The 23,511-nt window shown below is 45.2% G+C and overlaps 1 protein-coding gene across 12 annotated transcripts in view; it reads left to right on the top strand.

Annotated features, from left to right (window-relative positions):
- The window catches only part of TIAM1 (TIAM Rac1 associated GEF 1), a 190,702-nt gene that overhangs the window by 40,489 nt on the left and 126,702 nt on the right, over positions 1-23,511 (top strand). For 9 of the 12 annotated variants that reach the window (XM_075770566.1, XM_075770540.1, XM_075770496.1 and 6 more), the window contains one exon: positions 16,620-16,679. The exons of 2 other annotated variants lie outside the window; for them this stretch is intronic. The gene's annotated coding sequence lies outside the window, so the exon portion shown is untranslated. Of the gene's footprint in view, positions 1-14,463; positions 14,524-16,619; positions 16,680-23,511 lie in introns of all 12 variants that reach the window. One more of the 12 variants, XM_075770488.1, reaches the window with a different exon arrangement.

Below are 23,511 nucleotides of genomic sequence, written 5' to 3'. Positions count from 1 at the left end.
ATGATCTTTGTTTATATAGATCTAAGGCAGATGAAAGCGCCTTTTAAAATCAGAGTACTTGTCAGGAGACTGGGTGAGCCTGTGTATGTATCTCACCAAAAATATTTCAGACCTCCTGGTACCTTCCATCCTACTTCCCTAATCTCCCATTTGTGCAGCTGTGCATTTTGTGCTCCCTGCTGCTCTAGGAAAATTTTAACCATTTATGCAGTCTAGTAAAGCTACAGGCAGATTCCCTCCCAGTATTTATTAACCCATATTCCCTTCAGCGGGAAGCTGAGAAGAGAAGCCAGCTTATCTGTCTGCAAGGCCCTTTGGAGGGAGATGAGGACCTTAATGCAGGTAAATGCTCACACCCATAGCAAAGGTGAGCGCTTTCCATAAATAAGCTGCCAGCCTGCCTGCAAGGACAACAACCGAAGGAGCAGCAGAGGCTTGGGGGGGTGTAGTCGGTCTGCCCAGAAGGAAGCGATGCTGCAGGAAAGAAAAGCTGGGTCTCCTCATTCCCTGTCTGATCTTTGTCAATAGGATGGGAGTCCTGACTGCGATGGGTTTCACTTGGATTAAAGAGTATCTTCCCCTTTAGTCTTCTCTGTGCTAGTTCCTTGAGGTGGGTCATCATAGGACCAAACTCTCTCCTGAAGTTGTTTATAAGAAGCTGTATGTTGTGATACATGTATATGTTCATATACAAATACCACATGTGCATATGTATTATAATTTATATTATGTATAATGGCATCTTATCAGCCCAGGAAGATATTAGATTACTTTGTGCAAATGTTTTTACCAGTGTAGAATGGGAATATTTACTGACAAATTTGTTCAAGTCTTTTTCCTGCTCTTCAGTTGATGATGGTTTAGGTAAAAAAGCTTGCTTTACGAGCATGTCAGGGAAATCCTGTTTTGAAAAGCTGTTTGGTTTCTTAGGAGCATGTGCACATGTGTTTTTCTCTTTATGATCTTAGGCTTCAATGGTATTTAAGCCCCATTTTTCAAAATTGAGTTATTTAGAAGCATTAGCCTTTTTAACAGCACCTAAAGTGAACAAGACTGTTTCTTAAATTGCTGCATGTGTGTACCCACGTGCACAGTATGATGCTGAGGAGCATCTCTGGATCACTGCAGAAACTTGGAAGTGCCTTACTCTTGTGCTTTGTCTCTAAGGGGTGCAGGCGATTCGGCTGGAGCTCGCACAGCAGAACGCACTGTGGAGATGGAGAATTGCCAGGGTTTTGTGACTGGCCGGGGAAATCCTGCTTATAAAACAGGCCCATTTGAAGAGGTTTTTGGGAGGCACCTGGAAGAGCACAAAACCCTGTGTGATGAGAGTTTTGAGGCAGCTGCAGTTTGAGCTCTGCATAGTTCAGCTAGGTCCTTATCTTTACTTGCCCAAATGCTCCATCGAGTAAGACTTGATTTGTTTCCTGAGCAGAGGAGCAAAAGGAGGGCTGCTGCTTCAGCCCTGAGTGGCATCGAAGCTCTGCATGTTCAGTAGAAATGGGGAGGGCTTGCTGCCTGGTTTGGTGTGCTGGCCTGTCCCTTGGAGCCCCACATCCACACCTTCTGCCGGGGACGTGCCACCCTATGGACAAGGATGCCCCTTGCAGGGGGTGCCCATATCACACACGTATACTTGAGGAATTTGCAGCCCAAAGGCAAACAAGTCAGATGGACCTTCATCTGAAAACTGTTCTTGCATAAAGATAGGGAAGTGCCTCTACGCAGGGGGTGCACTGTGTTGGCACAGAAGAACAAATTGGTGTCTCATACATTGCCTGGTTTGTGGTTTTTCCAGTGAAGAGAGTTTCAGCCCCTGCTGACCGGAGAGGCCTGTGAAACGTGCCCAGGACTGCGGCAGAGGCGTCTGTCCCGATGGATGTCTGTTGGTCACTGGCAGCAGAGGTTTTGCCTTCAGTCTTCGTGGTCAGTCAACTCTTGGGATCACTCCTACAGATTACAGCTGTAATCTTTAAGTCTGGTGGCTCTATGAATTTCACTTAGTTTGTGGTCTCTGCAGCGTTTAAATCTCTTATTGATTTGAACCTTTATGTTTCAGAAGCCAAAATGGAGGAAAAGAGCACAGTAATTCAGTTTTAATGCCAGGCTGTGTTGGGAGTACTCTCTGTACCAGGGAGGTACGCTCAAGTTTGACTAAGTCTTGGTAGGCGTTTTTCATTTGACTGTGAGGCCTAAATGAGATTATTATATTAGCCTCTCCTCAACAGTTTAAAGCCTAATTAAATATTCTCTGTTCTCAGTTGTAAGGGAGATACTATTTTAATTACAGAAGCTTTCTCTGACATGCAAAGCGCTCAGCTACCAAGAAGAGTATGGTGGCTTCCTAAACTTCATCTGCATGCTTTCTTATAATCTCAGTTGAGTTCAGCACAAAGCTGACCAGAAGATACAGCAATAAGGTATAAATTACACAACCTTTTCCAGCTTGTGTCATCCAAAGCTGGTGTTTTTGAACATTAGCATGCAAGTTTCCATTCTTCACTGTTTGTGGAGAATATGGAAAATAGTTTATAACCCCCTTCCTCCTTTTGTCCTTTCTTTACCATCTTTGCCCTGCTAACTTTCAAAAGACATTTCTTGAGCTGAAAACTTGGGATTTGGATAGAAAAACTGTCATGATCTTTTATAAAATAGGTAAGACTATCCAGATTTGTAACAGGTTGATGTGAACCGAGGCTCCAGTAATTTTGAAAATGAGAATATATCCATGAATATAGCTCCTAGAAAACTGATCCATCAGATATTTGTGGGTTTTTGAGCATCTGGAATGATTTCCTAATTTTGCAGGAGACTTAAGTGTGCAATTGAGGGCTAAGTGCTTCATTTCTGTCTGCCTCATGTACTCCGTTGTGTAAAAGACAAGTAATATTGATACAAGAGAGCTGTGTGAACGAATGCTTATGATTCAGTAGTGGTATGCCCTGCATAAGGTACTGTTTAGATATAGTTAATCCTGCCTTGGGGGCAGCAGGATGCCTTGTACAACCTTTTGAAATTTCTTTCAAGCCTGTAATCTAGGCTTCTTTGGCTCAAAACAACCAGGCGTGTTTCACGTAGGAGTTTAGCTGAGTCTTGATGGAAGCCCTAACCATGTTTCTGTATAGCATGGCATTTCATTTGGTTTCTCACGTTACCCCGGTTAGTCATCTCTCATCTTAATTTTTCCTCCTCTCCTAACTGGCAAACCAGATTCTGCTTGGTGGATTGTGCGTATCGTTACAAGAATTTGCCCTAGCAACCAGATAGATTTCCAAAAATAGCTTAACCCATCGTTGCACAGCATCTCTGAACCTCAGGATGTTGTACTGCAGCCTCTCTGAGTGCTTAAAGGCTGGCGTTTTGTTTCTAATGGTCAGACAAAAATAAACTGTGCCGTGAGTGGACTTGACTTTGTGTGCAGAGTAATGCTATTTGAGACATGAGAGAAATCCCTGCAATGTTTACGTGCTGAAGAAAAATGCCTTTGAAGCCAAAGTATTTCTTCTGTGTATCCATGTGTATGATTTTGTTTACAGCTTGTTATCTGAACAGTCATCTGCTCAGTGAGCACCTGATCTTGAAAGACGTGTGGTGCCTGGCTTGGCCGTGCCATGTTTGAAGTTATTTACTTAAGTGGCTGCTCTTGGACCTTCTCCCCTGGTACTCAGAGCAGCTTGGCAGCATGCTTCCCAGCTGAGGAGTGGGATGGCCAATTAATGAGATCTTTCCCTTCTGGGAAAACAGGTATACAAGTCTCTGCTACTATTTGTTTTTTGTGTTAGTCAACACAGGAAATATTTTAAGTTACTTTTGGAGTATGGCCGTTTACTTTATCTCTCCAACTTAAGAAAATTCCAGTATTTGGGATATTATTGCATTTCCATGCTCCACTGCAGGACCATTAGAATTTATAGAGATGTGTTCAGCTGCTGATCATCATCTGCCGCAGCAATGCTTTTTGCAATGATTATCTTTTCATTGCTCTTGGAGGGCATTCTGCAGTCTGGCTTGGTGTTATATTCCCCTTTCCTGATTATCAGCTTCAGTTCTCTTCCAAAGCCTTTCTTCTAGCCATCTCCTTTTTTGTTATATTTAAAACTATCCCTTACAGTTCATATTTTTAAAGCCTTTCTCAAGCTGTTTTTTTCCCCTTAATCTTAATGCAAACTCAAAATGAGGAATTGTAAAGAACTTGACATCCCCTCTGCATTTTATGCATAATTTTTAATTGCAGTTGCATAGAAAATGTAAATGCTCTCCTATAAAGTTAAAGAATTCAGAAATATTCTCATTATGCTTGGGTTTAAAACTGGATTTGAACCGGAGGAGGAGTAAAGAAGCCATTCTGGATTTGAATGATAAGCATTGCCTTGGCAGTGATCAGGGGGCTTGGCATGGAAGCGGGAGCCCGAGTTCAGATTCCTGCTCTTCTTCCCAAGACACGTCTGATCCTCCCGGGGGAATGGCCATAGGGTGGATGGGTCCTCTGGGATTTCTCTTCTCCTTTGAAAAGAAACTTTCAACCCTCAACTGAAAGGATTTTCATATAAAAAATATTTTTGTAACTCTTGTTTTCCAGTATTGTTTTTGACAGTCACCACCTTCTGTTGCTGGCTGGTTTGCCTGGAGGGGTGCAGCACCTTGAGCCTGCAGATGCAGCTCAGTCTGTGAGCAAAAAAGCCAAATTGCTGAGAGTTTGATGGTAAGAACCCATTGCAATGTGCCTTTCAGAGAGAGAGGGAAAAGCAATCATGGAATATATTGTGCTAAAACGCCAGACGTGAGGCTCTTAGTGCAGTCACAGCATGTATTTACTCTACAAATTTCCCCCTGCACTGTATCTGGGGAGCAGCCATGGTTTGGAGGGATGGTTTCTCTTGCCTGGACTTGCTTGTGTGCTTTTGATCGTACCCGTACTTTTTTTTTTTATGGTAGACTTTGCTGAAAAGTCAGCTGGTTCTCTGAACACTTTGCTGAGAGGCCTGTTTGGCTTTGTCTAATATGAATTGTGAACGTGAATTTCATGGTGCAAAGGGATGTCGGTGAGAAATGACATTACGGGCTTGGACCAAAGCCAAATGACGTCCATGGAAAAAGTTGTGTTGGTGGGCTCTCTGTTGTGTCCAAAAGGGGTTAATTTGTTTCACCTTTACCACTGTGAATAGCTTTTAGATGATACAAAGAATGATAAGTTTATGCTCATTTTTTTCTTCAGTATGATAGGTTTGGGCCGGAAGAGCATCTGCTGTTAGGAACCAAGGAAGGGAGAGAAAAGCGTAGTACCTGAGGGCTTTGCTTCTGATTTGATCAAGCTGTACCATGCAAGCTTTTCTTACTCCTCTCTGCTAGAGAATAAAATTTTCCTTTAATACCATATGCTTATTTATTGATCTATATTCCTTCATAATACAGCTGTAACCTATTTAAAAAAAACACAACCCCAAAACCCAGAAGTGAATTAAAACAGTGGCAGGTAATTCAGTTTGAATGTGTGATGACATGCAAGATGTAGGTTCTCGGGGGCCAGAAGTTATGTAGATTGTTAGTATAGAAGATGGGGGACTGCTTAGATTAAAGTTGGTTGCCAGACATTGATTTACTTGTATGCGTGTAGGAGAGAAGAGACAATCAGATGTAATATTTACATTGAATTACACAGAGAGGGTTTTTTCATTATTTGCATTCTCTAGAGTATTCGATATTCTCTAGCATATTCTTGCCATATGTGTTTAGTTTCCAGAAGTTTGTATACATTATCTTCTTTTTGTTCCAAACAATATAACATTTATTATTAGTTTCATGAGTTGTTGTTTGAAGGGGGAAAAATCTGTACAAAGCAGCCTGTGACTTTGAGTTCTGCTCTGGCACCATACCATACACAATATATACCATCTGTGTCAAAGAGGATGACAATATCAATATGTGTATCAACCAAGTCACTGCGTAATTGTCTTAAAGTCATTCACGGTCATGAAAATCTTTTTGAGGAGTGTTGCTGATGCTTCGCTGTTAGTTGGTAAGATGGCTTTTAACCCTTTACCCCTCCCCACACCGTAGCAAGAAAATAAGGCTTATGTTTTCACAGTGGTGATGTGCATGTCACTGCTCTGCAAGGTGTTACAGTAACAGTACTGGTGCTGCTTTGGGGACCCATCCCTCCCTGCCCCTCCAGGAGAGCCCCTGTGCTCTGCTACCTGACAGCCAGCACCAGAGATGGGATTCAGCCCTGGGAATAATCTGTAGAGCCAGGGCTGCGTTGTCCCCGAGCCCTGTGGCTCCATGGCATCCTGCGGAGCTGCACCATCCCCTCCTTCAGCACCGTGCGGATGGGTCCTGGGTGAGGAAGGGCAGAGAGAGCAGCAGTGCCCAGGCCACTCGTCTGTAGAGACAGGGGCAAGGAAAAGGGGGCGTGTGCACACGTACGTGAAGCAGCCTGAGAGATGGTGGATAAAGTTGGGATGTGGGGAGATGGAGGTGGGTGTCTTCTGCACTGGAGAGTTTCTGGGGTCTCTTCCCAGCATCCTTCCCCAAGATGGGGAGAGAGTGCCAAAACTGAAATGACAAGGAAATGTTCTGGGACGTTGCAGAAGGAAGCTTCTTGATGAGAAATTACTCTGCTTACGGGTTGTGTGCTTGCAGCCTTATGAACGATGGACAGAAAGACTGTGTTGGACATAATTATAAATAAATAGAGGAACCACTGCAGTGCTGTAACATTGTTTTCCATGCTCACCTTTTTTTTTTTTCCTTTTAATTACTTACGCTTGATTGTTGCAATTGATTGCAATTGTGAGAGCTAATTTTAGTGCATAAATTTTATAATGGAAGCCTGCCAAGTGTTTGTGTAACGGAGGATAACAACTGTACAGAATTTGGTACAGGGTATGCTTGTCTTCCTTTCTCTGCCAAATTTTGGCGGCCGTTTCATGGGCAGATATGTTTGTATATAGCCAGTTTCCTCAAATAAGAAAATTCAACCAAGCCTCCTGTGAAAACAGAAGAACAATTTAGAGAACTGTGATGAGTTTTAAGAACAAACTGACTTTAATGCTGATGATAAAGTGATCATTGCCTTAGTTTTAGGACAAATAGCAAAACCAATTGAGTTCACTTTTGAACTTTGCATGATGGAACAGAGGGTAAACAGTGTTGTTCCAACCTTACCAAAAAAAATCCAGTATGTTTAGCTGATGAAGTTAAAGACCAGCATATGGGTATATAGATCTGGGCCCTTAGAAAATGTCACGGCAGTTTTCCTAGCAGCCTGGTCCAATTTCCATGAAGTTCAAAGTCAGGACTTGCAGGGAGAGGAGATTTAGCTGCCACAGGATAAAAATCAAAGATTTATTTCTGAGAGAAATGTTAATTCAGGAATAAATTTTCTTTACACATCCACATTTTCATATATCCTGGATTCAAGATAGAGTAAATTTAAGCTGTTTTGTAGGACTTTCCTCTTTGTCCAGGTGCATTTGTCCAAAGAAGAGGAGGACCTTTGAAGGGGTAAAGAGGATGTGAAGAGTGCAGGTGGATTTGTGGTGTTTAAGGCTTTTTGGGACAATTTTTATATGGATTGGAAATTGATACTAAAAAAAAAAAAAGCTCATCTAACATTAGTTTTGGTACTCACATTATTAGGTTAGCTCACTTGTAAGATAAGGTACCAAAATTAATTGGAATTCTTGTCGTCTTTCTCCCACAGGTTTTTGGTGTCTCCTCTCATTGTTTTTTATACTGTCATTCCAGTTGTGATTTGTCTTACATGCTTGTTTAAAAACAAGTTACATTTTCAAGCTCCCATTATACAAACATTTGTCTTGGTCTTCCTTCCAGAGTTATTCACAGATGTAAGTTTTGGCACAGTCAGGGCCAAGACTGATGATAGGTGGAGGATCCACCTTCTTGAAACATCAGCTCACTCTTTTGTGTTGGTTTTGGGTATTTTTAGTTCAGCTTGGTGCCATACAGGTTTTACTTAAGGACATAGTTTGTCCCGCAAAAGCGTCTTTAGAAAGGATAGAACAGTTTAAATATGTTCAAGAGAACTAATTAAAATCCCTTTCAATTGAAAGGGAAAGAGCTTTTTTTTTTTTTTTCAAAATAAAGCTCCAGCCTTGCGAAACATTTTGCATCAATTACAAAAGGAACTTCAGTACATTTTTCTAAAACGAGGAATGAGCCAACTGCATCTGCTAGGTGTGGGAGTGACATTTCAAAATCCCACTGACAGTCGCATTATCAAACTAAACATCATCTCTCTTACTGGTGCTAACTGAAGAACTCCTCACTTTCTAGGGGCAAAATTGTCCCTTCGGAAAATGCCGGTGGAAGGCACGGACATCTTCGGGCCTGAAACAGGATAGAGCCTGCAATTCTGTACCATAGTAAAATTTGCTTCCTCTAGGAAAGCGAACTTCAGGGCTCCTTGTCCTTACCTACATCTCAGCTGGTGCCAGGAGGGGTTCCATGAATTTCGTTTGCCAGGTCTGTTTGGTAAAGACACCTCTGTCTTCCTGGTGCCGAAGAGGCAGCCGCGGCGCTTGGTACTGCCGTGATGCTGGTGGCCCTGGTAGCCACGGTTGGACTTCCTGCTCCTGCTGCCTGCGGCCGCATGCTGCAACAGGGCCGAGGGGCTCAGCTTCCAGCCCACGTGCCAGTCTCCGGTTTGCGCACCGCTACTCATGGCCAGCTCTGGTCTCTTCAGCAGACTGTCAAAATGGCTGTCAAAACCGCCTTGTTTAAATAGCATGTTTACATAAGTCAGCCCTCCTTACCCTGTCAAAGAGGACTGAAGAAAGGGAAAAAGTATGAAATATGTTTTGAGTAGTGAGGACTTTCACTGTTGGTTTATATTTACAAGTTTTTTCAGGTGATACAATAATAATATGTCAGACTATAGTGATGCTCCTCAGTCTTAGAGCAGTCGCAATTATCTGCTTACTTCCATCGTGATTTTCATCGGCAGATTATTAGGTGCATTGCAGAAGACATTTGATGTCATATCTGCGTTAATGGGAATGAATCGTGATTTTTTGAGAAGTGAACTGTCTCAGCAAAGGTCACGTTGTGGCGCTACAGCAGGGCTGGGAAGACCTCTGCTGTACGCTGTCAAGTGAGCAGTGCTGTTTCCAGTTCTAGTCTATTATTTTGCTAGCAAAAAGATGACAGAATCGTAGGATTGTGTAGTTTAGAAGAGCCCTCTCGTCCCACCTCCCTCTCAGAAAGCATTTACAAGTGTTCATGTGTATAAACAGTAATCTAGTGCAGGAACATCATGCGTATTGCCACCTTGTTTGATCCTGTTGCACATGTTCTGAGAGGATTTCTTTGCCACGTTGGCCTGGAAGGGATGTGCTCAGTCTTGTGCAAACTCAGATCTCGCAGCCCTATCATAGAAAAAGCAAGAACATCAACTGGAAGAAGGTGTCTTTGGAGAAACTGATACAAAGAGTGAGTTTGAAGGAAGAGAAAGGCTGGGTTTGGCACAGAGAAAGTAATATTGGCAATGTAGCAAATAGCGTAATAGGAGGCCAGAGCCATGGACAGGACCAGGAGACAAAAAGAGCAGTAATGAAAGAGAAGCAGTAACATCTCAGAGGCTGATTTTAAGGCAAAGCTGGAAGTGCAAGCAGAGAGGAGGTTGTCCTCTTTGATCTATTTGATGGTAGATTCACAGAAACTTGAGGCCAGAACAATGGTGGTTGTCATCTTTACCTGGTGATGATCATCTGCACCTGCAGCTCTTTGGGAATCCTCGGGAATCTCCTTTGAGACAGGATCTTCCAGAGGTACCTGTGAAAGGAAGTTCATGTTGCTGTGAGCACAGATGAGCTTGTTCAGCCAGGAGCCATTTCTGCAAGGGCTGCTTTTGCTCTGGAGAATTGCTTGCAGAATAAAAACCAAAGGTGAAGACCCCGATCCCGTCTGGTCTTCTGCATGACAGCAATCACAGCGTGTCACGTACTTTCTCCCTGAGGCCTGTGATGCTTTGGTTCAAGTTGCAGTGTATCTCTTCAGATGTTTGGATTCTTTCGCCATGGCCTTGTTTGATGGCAGTCTGCTCTGCCCCTGGGTGAGCCCCTCTGGCACCGCGTTACTTCTGTGCTGGAAACTCGTGCTCGGTTTGGCGTGCACGCTAGAACTAGCCGGAGGAGCTGCCGTTTCGATGTGGTAACAGGGCAGGAATCCAGCAAAAGGATTTATGTCTGCTGCCGTTGTGGTCTTGTTGCCCAACGCCAGCGCTGCGGCACTGCCCAGAGGCCCCCTCAGAGTCGGGGCCGTGCAGGCGCATGGCCGCTGGAGGAACGACATTGGGAAGGGTGATGGCTGGTGGGAGCCATGAGGAAGGCAGGCAGCGTGGGGTGAACCGGGCCATAGGTGAGGCAGATGGCGAAGAGCTGGCACCTTGGGGAGGTGTAGAGGAGGGCACGAGGAAAGCGGACATAGCGGTGGCACATGGCAGCCACCAGGCGAGGGGAGAAGGACTGTATCTGCAGTCGCTGGTGTCTGCATTCAGGTATAAGCTGTGTTTTAAATAAAATCGCTCGGTATGCACACAATGGCTTTTTTTTTTTTTTTCCCCTCCGCAAACTTTTATATGTTTCCTAAACTTTACAGTGTTTGAATACCACAGTGCAGTTAATAGCCGCGGGTGACTGGGGGGAGCAGGAGTGGGGAGAGGGCACGGGGATCAGCGCTGCTCGGAGGAGAAGACAAAGGCTGGGTTTGTAGGCTGGTGGGAATGTGCCAGATAAGAGAGAGAGGGAGGGAGAGGAAGAGGATGAGAAACGGATGTCGGAAGCGGTGGGTCAGGGGTGAGGGGCTGTGAAAGGCACACCTTGGAGTTCGGCTATGGGGGCAGAGCAAAACAGCTCGGTTAAAGGAGTTCATGATGCTGCAAGGGTGGAGAGAAGATGCAGCTCGGTAGAACAGGCTGATATTATTCCTAGACACCTTGTAGCTTTTTTTTTTTTTTTTGTCTTTTTCGTTCTGATTTTTGGTAGGTAATTTTTTGTTAGTGAAACTCTGGCTTGACTAATGGAAATAGCTCCTTGTGGGGTGGGATGCTGTGCTCACAGGACAAGGTCGGATGTTCCCCACTGATGCTGAAGCCAAATCAGCAATGCTTTAGAGGCTGGTTGGGAAAAACACAGAGGAAACTGTTCTGAGCAGCGTTGGTTGTGTTGAGGGAGCATGGCTGGGGCCCACTGCAGCCTGCTCCCTGTTTTTTTTGGCTTACTTTTCAGAAAAAAAAAAAAAAAATTTTCTTGAGCATTTTTTTTTTTAATGCTCTAGGACTGAGTTGCTGTTGAAGGGGACGGCATTATCCCACCTCTTCCTTTGCTGGGCCCCATGTTCCTACTGCCTTGCTCGTGTCTGTACCAGCACTCCGAGGCCATGTGGCTGCAAAACAACCTAGTTTCATCAGATGCGTTTTTGGGCAGCTTGATTTGACTGACAGGTGGGTGCAGCCATGCTCCGGTGGTATGAAGGAGGCAGTGGGGATGTGCAGCCCTGGGCTGTGCTGTCCCTTTCGTGGTCTTGGTTTGAACTAATACTGAAAGTGTACTCCAAGTGACATCTCTTGCCCTTTGGTTTTAGTATTGCTGTCGATATTTAGTTGGTGGGGTGATCACTGCAGACAAACCCACCTTGCAGATCCCATTTGTCTTAATCCTTCCTTTCCTCTCAGCGTACGTCCCAGTTAGTGCTCCTCGAGTGGAGCTGCTGTGAAATGAGTCAAAAGCACCTCTAAGTGCCACTGTTCGCATCAACACTTGTACATAAAGGGCAAGTTTCTCGAGAGCGCTGCCTGCTCCTTGGGCTCTCCCTGGGCTGCAGCGTCAGACCTGCTGAGCTGCGTATTTAGAAAGCCCGGCTGATGTTCTCACGCAGATAGAGCTGTCTCGCTGGCAAATGCTGCATAGCCCGGGTTTAGACTTGCTAACAGTGACTAAACTATGAGTTGTCAAGAATGTGTTGGAGGCGTGATATGAGGAAAAAATGGGATGAGGCAAGAGACAGGTCTTGGGCAAGAGCACAGAAGGGGGTACCGCAGTGAAAGAGAGGATATCCCTGGCAGGTGAATGGCAAAACAGCATTAAAACAGGGATTTGGTATTAAATATAGGAGGTGATGATTCAAGAAATGTATACCTATATCATGGAGGATAGGCCTGTAGGACCAGTGCACTTGGAATAAATGAAACTGAAGTGTTTTTAGCTCTAAATTTTTTTTATGCAAGAGGTGGGTGTGATGCTGAGACATGGAGACAGCTGGATGGTGGCTCAGTTTGCTGACAGCAGCAGCGAGTTGGCATGAACAGTGTTGGGCATGGGAAGGGCCATGGGCAGCTGACAGTGCCTGTGAGGTAAGAACGTACATGCAATTTGGGGGGATCAGAGGCAGGAGAGAGCACGACGGGATGACTTCCCCCTGCCAGCAGCGTGGTATGCTGGTATGGTTTTACCCTACCACCCCAGTCCCAAGTTTTAGGGCAAGTCACTGAAATACAGAAGACGGGTTTTTCCATCCATGCATGTGTCCGTGTTTCTTGTTTTCCCCTCATTTTGTCCTTTTGAGACAAAGCTCTCTGCCCTTGAGAGCTCCCCTTCTGACTGCTCTGCTGTAGAAGGGCTCTTTGCTCTTTAGCTTATTGGACTCGTACTGCCGTCACTTCTGAAGTGACCCCGGTCCTTACAAGCATGCCACGGGTTCCCTCTGCCCTGCGCTCCTTGGGAGGGGATTGAACGGACCCCTTGATTGCACAAGTTGTCTTTTCAATAGCATCGCTTAGAGATGGGGTGCTAGGGATGCAGCGCAACCAGCTCTTTTCGCTGCATTTCAGAGGGGTGGCTATCAAAAGCTGAGCTGGGGAGCTTGACAGGGTAGTGCAAGCTACGTGATGGTTGCTTTTTTTCCCCAGATTTGCAGCAAGATAGGAGAAGCATTTGGACGTGACTTGTCTGTAGCCTGAGATAATTTCTGTACTGGCAAAAACAGAAAGAGATAAAGCAATGGAGAGCTAAGAGCTAAATCTCTTCTGTACAACTGCTAGGAGCATATGTAATAGGATTGTTGAATTGGAGTTACGTGTTTTCAAGGTTAAGTACTGTACGATGATACCATACTGTTGCAGCCATTCTTAAATCAGAAAAAAGGACTGGGGATTTACAGTAGTTGTTGGGGATGCTTGAGTTTCACTATGAGCTTCTAGAATAGCGAAAGAAAAGGTCTTTGAGATAAGACAAAATGGATCCCTAAGAAGACTGGACCTCCGATTGAGGGGAGTCCTGGGGGGGAGAAAAGAGGAGTGCTCTGACCTCAATGTAGTCAGGTCTCAGATTTTTCTTACATATAATATAAAAGGAAACTGTTTGTAGATCTTCTAGCTGAACTTTGGTTAATTTACATGGAAAATTTTAATTTTTTTTAAAAACATTTTTTTCTGTGGACCTTTCAAAAGATACATTAAAAACTGTGTGCATCTCAACATTAAATACATTATTAAAATGTTAAATACTTATTACCGAAGCCACAGTTTTAAGCAAGCTAAACTTAGAAAATGTCAGAACTGAGGTTGTCTGCTTAATCTTAACGTGTCCCCTTTACATGTGAGGGTTTCGATGCAGTGTTTAATTACAGGACACCCCCTGCCTCGCCTGCAGCACGTTTGCTTCCCGGCAGGGCTGGTGGCAGTGGGCACAAAGTGAGGGCTGCCTCCGACCCTGGTTTTGTTGCAAGAGGGACTCGAGGACGGGGAAGAGGAGCAGGCTTTTGTTGCTGTTGCTCTCTAGTTTGGGAGACCTTGGGGTTTGCTTCTGTAGGGGTCTTGCTGGCCTGGATGGATAAAAGTCTGGTCTGGGCTCGGCCTGGCTCATGGTCCATCTGTCTGTCACTCAGCCAGGTGAGGGAGGGAAATGCCTCCTGTCAGCAGGAGCTGCGTTGGGGCAGACGCCTGTGTTAGGGCAGGGGCTGGCTTTTGTGGGGCGAGAGAAGGATTTCGACAGGCGTGCTCCACGAGGGCCGCCGGTGTTTGACGTGAGCGTTCCCGAGGAGCCAGGCTGCACTGAGCACGTGGCCATGGAAGCTCTCCAAAGCTGCTGCCGACCTGAGGGCTGGACCGAGGCCAGCGCAGCCTCTCCCCAAGGCTTTCCGTGCCCCTCTGGAGGTGGTGGAAAATGCATGAAGTGCCTGGCCCGGCCCTGGGTATCGACGCAGATTTTAATCGTGGTGGAGCGACAGTCCTGCCCATCATTAGGATTCACGCCAGCGTGTTTTGAGACTTCCAAACTGATATCCTTCGTGCACGTGTAGTAATGCAGATAAAATTTCCCAGAAAGGTTGCTGATCTGCTGGTCCTGCCTGAACTCTTTATAGACAGTCTCTCTCCTGGCAAGTTCTTCTTGCTCCATGAGGGTTTGTGGGGACAATATTTTTAGCTGAGTTTCTGCCTGTTTACAGAGGAAGCATTTCTTTCTTGAAAACCTGGCAGTGCTGAGAGAAAGCAACAACCAACACAAGGTAACCAAGACTTTTTGGTAAATAGACAAATGACACTGTTCTGGCCCAGTGACTGGTGGGAGCCTCTCTTAGCTGACGTGAACGTGGATCGGGACGTGGGTTGAATATTTGAAGCTGCTGCCTAATGCCCGATGAGGGTCCTGCTCCAGCCTCCGCTCCAGCCTCTGCTCCAGCCTTGCCACCTTTCACCCTGGGTGGCACGGTGGCAACCAAGCTGCGATGGGAAGCCTGCCTGCTTTATTTCTAGTTCAGCTAAGGGGATTGCTACTGTTTCTTGCTTTTTGTTGTGGTTGCTAATCCTCCAGGCAGACTGGTCGTTCCCCTGTGCTCTTGGCTTTTATTTTTGTTTACTTTTTGATAAAAATCCCCTTTCTATGGTTTTTTTTGCTTTGGTTTTCCCCTCCCCATCCCTGCCAGTGCTGGTGTGAATAAATGACAATTTACTGTATTTTACCTGTAGCATACTGGAGCCTTTCTTTACCTGCTGTATAGTGAAGGGACATGTCTTTACATCTGTGAGTGGGAAAACATGGTGGGTTGCTGGGAGAGGGGAGGAGTGACTGTACAGCTGACACGTGGTTCCAGGCCCTGAATCTACCTCTGGGGCGACCTGGCATCTCTCCAGGGTGGTTGGTGGAGCTTGTGCGGAGTTTGGTGGATCCTTGTGGAGCAACCCTGGCTTGAGAAAGTTTTCATCTGAGAGCTGCTACACGGGGCGATGCTGTGGGATTCCGGCTGTTTGCTCTCAGCAGCTCCCTCCTCTCCTTTTCAGCTGTGTCGCTCTTTGACCGTAGCTGATATATTGTCAACTAGCAAAAGACCGTTCACATTGAATTATGGATGTATAAAACAGCAGCGGGCTTTTAATTGGGCGGCTATTCAGAAAGCAGGTGCTTCCTCTCAGGGTTTAAGTTACCAAATTCATCAGGGCATTTCAACTTCTTGCATTTTAAATTCCCTGATCCTAAAGAACAAAGTCATTTTCTCAGCTTTGGAGGTTGACATCTGCTTACAGGGATTAAGCGTGTTCCTGTAACAGTGGGCACAGATTTTCTTTGTGGAAGGGGATATATGAAGAGAGTATTAAACCCCAGTACAAGTTCCTGTACTGGATGGAAATTGCTTTGCAGGTTTGGAGGGAGGCACGTTGGAGCTTGCTTATTTATTTGGCAGATGTCTGCTGACGTTACGTCATCTATAGCATTTAGAGCCTGCAAGGGTTTTGAAAGGGCTCAGTGCATTGTGGTGGGTCGAATAGCAATGGGAAGCTCTCCTCGTCCCTTTTTCTTGTTGTGGGAAAACAATAATTTTAAATAATGAGCCATCAGCAAGCTCTCCCTCCCACAAACCTGTGTTTTGAGGTGATGTGAAGAGGGTTGGTCAGGAAGAAGGGCTGTAGAAAATCTCAGTTGGATGGTGCTGAGGGAGTCATCAATCAACTCATGTTTCCAATCTCTCAACAGCATGCAATGGTGATATTTGCTGGGGATAAGTGATTTTCTACTACTTTAGTTGAACAGGCATTCTAGAGATCTATTTTTTAAAATGCATTCTGTTTTACTTCCTTAAACCTATGTCAGTGCTTCCCATTTATTGTTTTGTGAGAGCCAGACTAAACCAAATTTGGCCCCCAAGTGTAATTTTGCTGACAGCATGCAATCGGGAGCCAAGCTTTTTATAAAACTCAAGATCAATAGAAATGATACAATCAGCTAAACCCAAGTCCAGTAGAAAGAGTTGCTTTTAAACAAGTAAATGTTCCCTGCAGGACTGGCAGCCCTGGGTACTGCAGCCCTGGGTGCCCGGAGCTGACTGGCTGCAAACTGAAGGGAAACTAAGCTGACTTCATTGGGTTTTGTGGCTCTGGCAAAATAAAACCAGCAACAAATAGTGAGAAGCAATTTGGAGTTGAATTATTTCCCCCCCTGCATTAATAGGTTGAGCTGATGTTAGTAATAAAGATCTGGCCAGCTCTTTGGCTGCTGTCATTTGGCAGAGGTCTGTGCAGGTAATGAGGGTCATGCAGATTACCACCAGCTGTGTGCATCTGGCTTGATGTTTGAAGCTGACCTGTTACTCTTTCTGTTCCGTTCCAGAAGCTGCGCGGGACATCAGATGTTTCCCTACCTTCCTACTTACTTCTGGAACGCCCTGATGTGAGTAATAACCAGAGTGGTTTTGGTAAAGACTTTCACTATTGTATCTGTTTGCAGCTCCTGCTCACCCTCCTTCCACTCTGCTTACTTGTCTCTTCATTTCTCTGTCCTAGGGCGATGCTCCATAGCCTGCAGAGGAGAATAAGTAGTCCCTTGGAAATAAAAATGTTAAGGCTTTTTGAAATATGCAATGCAATATATAGTGAAATGTTTGTACAAAAAATCATGTCAGCAGCTGCATGTTTTATCAAAGAAAGTATATTCAGAAATGTTTATAGAAACATGACAGCGCTAAATCTGGATAAATGGTCACTAATCTTTGCAAAGATACAAAAAGACAAAAAATTTCCCCTGAGGCACCCTGTAACTTGCAATATATGTATGACCCAGGCTTTTAAAGGCTCCTCTCCTGCCCTCATTCTTCTCCGCACTTCCTCCATGTGGTCACTCCAAATTGCTGCCAGCTGGCCTATTTGTCATGTGTGTTTGTGCTGCTTCTAATTTTTGACCTTCCAAATAGACAGACAAAATCTGTGGCTTATGCAAATCTTTGAATTTCCAGCCAGCCTAGTAGTGGGAAGGAAAAATACAGGGAGTTTAAACCACAGAAGGAAACAGATTCTGTTCTTTAGTGCCTCATTATTGACCATAGACCCTAGCGTGCCTATAAATGAGCTGAAGCCTTGCCTGTTGTGTCTGAGGTTTTCTTACCTCCATTTTACCTTCTACCCTTATTTCAGAGGTCAGGATAGGTTTCTTCTGGTGTGTTTTCAGCTTGACAAATATGATCTGTTTTGTTTGTTGTGGAGTAAGTTTTTTTCAACTGAGTGGTTTTGTGGTGTGGTACCTTCATAGAGGTAAAACCAGAAAAACAGAACAAAAAACCTGATTTTAAAAAGTATCAGCATCATAGAGAAAGAAGAATGAAACTAGAAGACTGATACAGTTTGATGTAGTCATCAAACTGAATGCCTCAATATGCGAATATGTGGCAGAAAAGTCAGTTAACACAAAATGAAATTGGGTGATATTTCCAGTTTCCCTAGCGTGAAAGCACATGCAGTTTACCATGGATAATGAAATGTTATAATTTTTATGTCTAATACGTTAATTCTGCCAGTGCAGTAATCCCAAGGTTCCAATCCACCACAAGGCTGACATTTATGTTATAAAGAGATGCACAGACAGTTATTGAGGATATAGACTGACAGCGCATCTTAAAAAAAAAAAAGAAAAAAGAAAAATGTGGAAGGCTTCCTCTTCATTCTCTCTTCCCTTTCTCCCATATCAAATATTGACTAATGTCAAAGGGGCTGCTGCTCTGAAGGCTGTTGCATCTTTCATGGCAAACCCAAAAGTTAATTCCTTTTTTTTTTTTTTTTGTGTGTGGGAAGGGGAATATCGTATGTGACTTTTCATGCTTGTGTATGGCTTGGGTTTTGTAAGAGCAAGTCTTTGGCATTTGCAGCTTGGAGCACCCTGCCCTGTCACACAGTTGCATCGCCAGGGTGGTCGTGAATCAGACCAAGGTACTGATCCGGTATATAAACCGTGTAGCCTTACGTTAGCCATAAGCCAGCCCCATTTCCCTGCTGTGCGTGCTTTACTGCTGAGCAGTGGGGACATGGCTCTGAGCTTGAGATATCCTTTTAATCAGGGCCACGTGTTGCTGCTCCCCTCCTTGCAGCGGTACAGGTGCCTTCCTTGACTGCACAGTAGGGAGCCAGAATGGCCAAAAAATAAAAATGTGGCTTTTTGGCCAGCTGCGTTTTGTGGCTGCATTTGGCCAGCTGGGGTGCTAGAAGAGGGCTGATGGCTGGCTGGAGGTGGAAACTTGTGGGCAGGATGTGGCAGCCCTAGTGTGGAGTAGTTTAAGTGGGGCAAGGAGGGGCAGGGATGGGGGGGATGGTGGCTGCATGGGGGTGCTGTTGGCCAACAGTGCACGTCTCTCCCCTCTTGGTGGGGAAGAGATGGTTCAGATGATGTGTGAAATTACAGCCATAACCATAGCAGCACCTGAATTACATTGATTTTGACTGAAAGCCCAGCCTGGAGACACTGCATTTAATAAAGTTGCATCACAGATCTTGCTGTCCTTTACTTACCACAAGCTCTGCTCTAGCTGACTTAACAGCGAAGGTGTGCTGTGGCTACTGCACATCCTTATTTTAATTAATGAAGTTTGGGTGTCATGAATTGAAAGGTGCTAGGGTGGATACAGCCACCTACATTTCCTTTGGCATGTTTCTTTATTATCTCGCAGAGTCTCTGACTGCCCGCCTGCAGCTGAGTACTAGCTAGCAGCAATCTGCCCAGCTTTCGGTGCCTCTGGAAGTAAAGATGTGTCACCATTCACTCCTATGTAGCAAAACCTATGAGCATGATGGTCAGCTTTAAGCAGGTACCAGAACTCTGGTTAAAATCAAGTGCGTTTTTCATGTGTCTAAAGTCAATCCCGTGGCTAAATCTTTTGCTGAGGACCGATGGACACTTTCTAAGGTTGCCTAAAAGGCTTTGCTGCACCTTGCTTAATGAGAGTAAAAGGGGGAAGTGGAGGTCATGGGCATCCCATGGAGCACAACTTCAACAGGATTTCCTCTTGTGCAGAGCAAGTTTTTCTTAGTTCATGAGCAATGATGTCCCTTGGAAGCTTTGACACAGAGGGGAAAACTTCTCTTGCAGCCTGGTGCTTCCTCCCGCTGTCTGCAATCTCTCCTTGCCAGTGCATTGGGACAGTACTGGGAAGCCAGCCGCTTCCTGGCACTTTTGGATTCTGCTGAAGGCTGATTGAAGAGAGGGAAAGAGTTTAATGAAACATTTTGCAAAGCTTGGACCTCTCCGTGGTGTACTTTGGACCAGTCCTTCCTGATTCTCCTGGTATTGCCCTGAGGTCTCAGGCCCTGAGCTGCGTTGGAAAGGGCTCCTGCTTTGAAGGGTCTGCTACTTGCTCTGTAGCACTCGCATCCTCTGCTTGCAGCACCCTGCTTCTGACACAAGTGTGTGTCTGAGTGCTTTACTGCATCCTGCTTCTGAACTATGCAACTGGATGCTGCCTGCAATGAATAATTTCTCAAATGTTGTTGTTACTGCATATATATGCAACCACTTGGAGGTCTGCCCCTCATTTTCCCTGTTCTAGGACACATACGGCTGGGGCTCTATGCTCTTTGGTCTCTGCCCTTCTGCATTATCTGGCTGTGTCATTTTTGAGGAGGTTTGAGGAGAAAGAAGGTGTCTTGGAACCTGTTTAGTGCTCTCATGGCCTCAGCAATCTGTGTCATTAGGATCCTTCACTCCAAAGCTCAGTGATAGATGGACATTCTTGGTTAACTCTTCCTTGCCAGCTATGGGGTTGTGCTTTTTTGCTGTGGATTTTAGAGCTTCTTCACTTGTGTCATGCAAGATGATGTCCCAGGAGATACCTGCTTTAGGGACCAGCCAGAGATCCATGCTGAGAGGGGGGTGGAGAATGAAGAGGAGACATCTCCCTGGAGAGGCTCTGGATCACTCATGCTGATGGAAGGAGTGCAGGAGACCCGAGGCCTTCTGTGCTTTTCGTTCTGCTGTTGCAGGGGTGTCTCCAGGACTTTCATCCATGGCTGATGCAGGAGGCTCCCTTTTCCTGTGGCTGACTGTGTCATTGAAATGGGCGAGCAGATTGATGATCACACCCTCTGTGCTGGCCTGACTTCAGCTGGCCTGGCCTCGGCTGGCCTCCAGATAGCTCAGCTGGTTTTTGCAGAGCCCCGAAATGTGGAACGTGGTCATTTAAGTCTGAAGAGTTCCCTTATCTGCTGAGTGCAGCTACAATAGGGGAAGTAGGCCAACTTATAAAAGTAATTTCTTCAAGTTACTGAGTGCAGCATTCTTGACATACTTAAGCATACGACCTCTGATTACTGCTTGTGTGCAATTAATGCAACTGATGAAACTGAACTATTTTAATTGCTCTGCAATGTGTTTTGATGTTCTCCCTGCTGTTGCCCAATTTATTGCCACTTTAATACATACCCACCACTATTGATACCATGCAGCTGTCCCACTGTGTATTAATCAGGGTTTTTTTGGGGACATGGGGATTGAAGAGAGTGAGAAATAACTTTGGTCACACAGACTTATGCAGAGAAGGATCTGACCTGATACGCTTCTGTCTCCCAGAGCTTCTTACAGTTGGAACAGTGACAGCGGGCAGCATTGCAGTCCACCTCCCAAATGGTGTGTTTAATCACAGATCAGGCTTTAACGTTCAAGTAACAGACAAATACTGAAAAGCCTCATAAGAAATAAAAGGAACAGGCAAGACTTTAAAAGAGGGGGGAAAAAAGTACAAATGAGGAAAATTAATCAGCAGTTATAGAACAATTGTGATTTTCAGAGTATGAGGCTTTTGCCAGTAAAAGAGACCAGGTTTCTGCCCTTGAACTTGCTTAAGCAGTTAATCTGTATATGAACTCTTAGTCTTAGGGATCACTGAGAGAAACTATGCATCTCTGAGCATTCAAAAAAAGACATTTGTGCAATGGAGTTAGAAGCAGCAGGCTCAGGTCAGACCTTAATGCAGGTCTTCCAAAGGTGAGTGTGTAACACCATGAACGTATACCAATGTATATGTGTTGTCTGTCAGTGTTGCCACTGGTTTGCAAATACTCAGGAACGGGCTTGCAGGACCAGGGCCGTTGTTTGAGTATCACAAACCATATATTCTCTGCCTGCTTTTTCCATAACAAGCTGTGGGCTTCTGCCAAACAATTCCAGGCAATTCAGAGAAGGCACTCCCAATTGCTTCATGCTTTCCACCTGCTCTTGTTCTGCACCTCCTTTCCTTGCCTGCTAACCATGAAAAAGAGCCAACTTTTAAACAGCATTTCCTGGTCGTGCTTCTCGGTTTCTTGTTTTCTTAATAAAGAGAGTCTGAATAATTTCCTGTAATTTTGATGCTTTTCAAAGCAAAATGCATCAGTGGCATTTCTCAATACTATCCTATCTTCGCATGCTTCTGCCACGTTTTGCTTTTGGCCTCCAAGCTATGTACAGAAATCCCCCAAATTTGTTCAGTTTTGGGTGAGGAACAAGGGTATAAATAGAGGTGTGCTCAGCAGACTGCTATGGACTCACAGGATGTTGCCATCCTGCTGCCACTGGGTAGTACTATAAACCTCTGTTGGAAGTCAGTGGCTTTCAGGTTTGCTGGTGAAACCACTTTTGTGAGTGCTGCTGCCATTTTGGCACTTACCGTCATCCAGTTTAGCAGAGACCTGTTTGTTTAAGTGCATCCTCAGCTCTGTTGGACTGAAACAGGTTGGGGATGCTGTGGGTGGCCCTAGAGCTGGGTTGGTAGGCATGTTTGGCAGCCAGTGTGGGGGGAGGAGGATCCAGCCATTGTGGCCATGGGTATGGTTTGACTGGATCAAACCCTTCCATGAACCAGGAGGGGGTTTCAAGGCGGTGTAGCTGGGTGGACCCAACACTGATGAGAGGCTCATCTCCTCTTGACGTGGAGTTTTTCCCTTTCTGCCAGACATTTGATTGATAATTGTTTAGGAGGGTGCCCCTGAGCCTGGGATCAATGAGTCAGAGTCGCTCAGGTGGGAAAGGACACGTGGGGGTCTCTGGTCCAGCTCCCTGCCCAAGGCAGGGCCAGCTCTGGGATTGGACCAGGCTGCTCAGGGCTCTTTTCCAGGCATGTCTTGAAAACCTCTGAGGACAGAGCCTGCACAACCTCTCTAGGACACATGATCCTACTTCACTTTTCACCTTGAGCATCTTCATGGTGAAGAACTCTGTATATGCCAACAGCGCTGCCAGCGATTCACTTTATGGCCACTGTAACACAGTGTACCCAGACTTGGCGTGGGCACCACCAATATGGATGCCTGACAGTGAATGTAGATGGATACAAACTATGCCTTGAAATTAAAGGTTTGTTCATTTTGAGGAGTGCAGCACTGGCAAACAAGTAGACGGAAGTATAGTTCTATGAGATGTTGTGTCATGGCAATGAGCAAGGGGAGTGTAAACAGAAAAAGCAGAAAAATGGCATATACTTCCTGATAAAATTGTGTTAGTATTTCAATGAAATAACTCGATGTGGGTTTTTAAAAGGGAAAAAGACCTCTAAAGTAGCTAGAACACGTTAACGGAAAAGGAAAAAAAAGGAAAGCACTAAGACACAAACCAGAGAGCCATATTTCCTTAAATCTCTGTGAGACCTCTGGGGGATGACAAGTCCAGTTGTGCCAGCCCTGTCTGCCAGCTGTGGTGTTTATAACCTCAAGTCATCCCGTGAAAGTCAGTGGTGGTAGCCCTCTGGGCAGAACCTGAAGTCAAGATCTCTGCTCATGTCGGAGGGCTTTGGGTCAGGCTGTGAGTGAGGGGTGTCAGGTCAGGGCCCCCTAGGAGAGAGGTATTAACTGAACAGTGTGATTCCTGTGTGGTGCTCTCGTCCCAGGAGCAGGTCAGGGCTTCTTTTCATTGAGGTGACACTGAAGAGAAATTTTTATGATCTGGCTGTAAAGATTTGAAAAGAATAGAAGAAATAAATTGGAGATTGTTTTCTAAAAAGGAGAACACATGCAGTCAACCAGCATCTTTTATTTTTATGCAGCACATCTTAAATAGATGCAGGTCTGCCTACTTTCTTAACATGCATCTGGCAGAAAGTAATAACAGCAGTTGATGCTTCTGTACTGTTTCTTTCTGTGAGGCTCTCGGAGTACTTACCAGGGAGGACCAGCCATTGGGAAACTGTGCCTTTAGCCTGGATCTGCCCGATGGTCCACTCTGCAGCATGGCCGGCGGTGGGAAGGCATTGTGAAGGCTTGCAGCAGAAGCT

The sequence above is a fragment of the Balearica regulorum genome, chromosome 1 (assembly GCF_011004875.1).
Source record: "Balearica regulorum gibbericeps isolate bBalReg1 chromosome 1, bBalReg1.pri, whole genome shotgun sequence".
NCBI lineage: Eukaryota > Metazoa > Chordata > Aves > Gruiformes > Gruidae > Balearica > Balearica regulorum.
Note: the sequence above shows the minus strand (reverse complement) of the source record. Positions and strands in the feature narration are given on the sequence as shown.